Raw genomic sequence first — 1,801 nt, forward strand, 5'->3', positions numbered from 1 at the left:
AAGAAGGATTAGAAGATTTTGGAAGAGATTAGTGGTCTTAAGGAAATTGGCCAAGTTTTGGGCAAAAAATAAATAAATAATTTATTTTGAGATTTTTGGTCAATTTATTAATTAAATAATTAATAAATAAGGAAATAATGTTTAAATAAGATTTAAACATTTTTGGGAGGGATTCCTTAATTAAATATTTTTAATTAAGATAAAGGGATTTAATGGTATAAAAATTAATTAATTAATTAATTAATGATGATGTCATCAAGGACTTTTTCAAAAAATAAAAATACTTTATTTTCTAAAGGATTTAGGTGTCTACAGTACCTACCTCCAAAATTTTGACTTTCTTGGTTTATAATTAGAGGACACATTCCTCTAAAATATCTAATAGGTGGCTTTGATAGAAGTTGCATGATTTGTGCGGAATTGCTTGTAAACTGAACAGTTTACAGAAAAGTTTTTAACAATAAAGAAGAGGGTAATACTTTATGTTTCTTTTTTCATATTTGTGATTTGATTTTCATTGCAGAAGTTTATCAGAGGTAGAAGGGTTATATATTGCATCTTTATTCATTAATATCATTATTTCATCAAATCGTTTAATGGAAAAGGAAAATATATTTGGATACTAGATGTTTTGAGGACAATAGAAGCATATCCTACATTATGTTTTCAACAAGAAGTTGAAACTAGTGATTCATGATTTGTGTTGTAACAGAGATGACCCTATAATTTTATATCTCATTTTTTAATTTTGAAAGTTGGTACTTCTTGTATTCCTGAAGTTGGTGCTTCAGGTGTAAGGGATTGGTGTTCCTTGAAATTGGTGTTTCTAAAATAGGGTGTTGGTGCTTCCTAGAGTTGTAGCTCTAAAAGATTAGCCCAAGAGACTAATAAAGTTTTATATTCAAAGTGGTTTTTTATCCTAAAGGGTTTTCCACATTAAAATATTATGTCACTTTGTTATTCATTAACTATCTTTCTCATGTGTTAAATTTTTATAACTTGTAATTGTTTCAAGTTTTGAAAATTATTTTAAACCAATGATTCACCACCCCCCTTCTCAGTGGTGTTTGTATTTTAACAAGTGGTATCAAAGAAAGGTTCCCTACCTAAAGTTTAACAAATTTGGGTAGATTTTGGTTGTGTGGAATACTTATCTTTTATGGCTCAAGATAGTTCTTCAAAGGTTCCTATTTTTGATGGATTAGATTATGCTTTTTGGGAAGTAATGATGAAAACATATTTTTTATGTATTAATGTTGATGTTTGGGCTTCATTTGTTAATGGTTATAAAGTTCCTAATACTTTACCTATAGATCCTAATGAAAAGAGGACATATGAAATTGATATGAAAGATAAATTTTCTATACTTAACAGTTTATCTAAAGATGTTTTTGTTAAGGTAATGCAAAGAAGTATGGGAAAAATTGAAAAACATATATCATGGTAATGATAGAGTTAAAGAAGCCAAGATACAACATTTGAAAGTAAGATTTGAAGACCTTAAGATGGGTAATGATGAAAAGGTAGAAGACTATCTCCTTAAGATAGATGAAACTGTAAATGGCATACAAGGACTTGGTGAAGAAATTGATGATATTGATGTTGTAAAGAAAGTTTTGAGATCTCTTCCTAATAAATTTGATTCTAAGATATGTTTTATAGAAGAAACTAGAGATATTGACAAGTATACAATGGAAGATATTCATGGAGCACTCATATCTTATTAAATGAGAAAGTTTGGCAAGTAGAAATCCACAAGTAAAGAAGCAACATTCAAGGTGGAAAAGAAGTGAAGCAAGTC

The sequence above is a fragment of the Cupressus sempervirens genome, chromosome 10, assembly GCF_028749045.1.
Source record: "Cupressus sempervirens isolate cs-2001-9-10 chromosome 10, ASM2874904v1, whole genome shotgun sequence".
Lineage (NCBI taxonomy): Eukaryota > Viridiplantae > Streptophyta > Pinopsida > Cupressales > Cupressaceae > Cupressus > Cupressus sempervirens.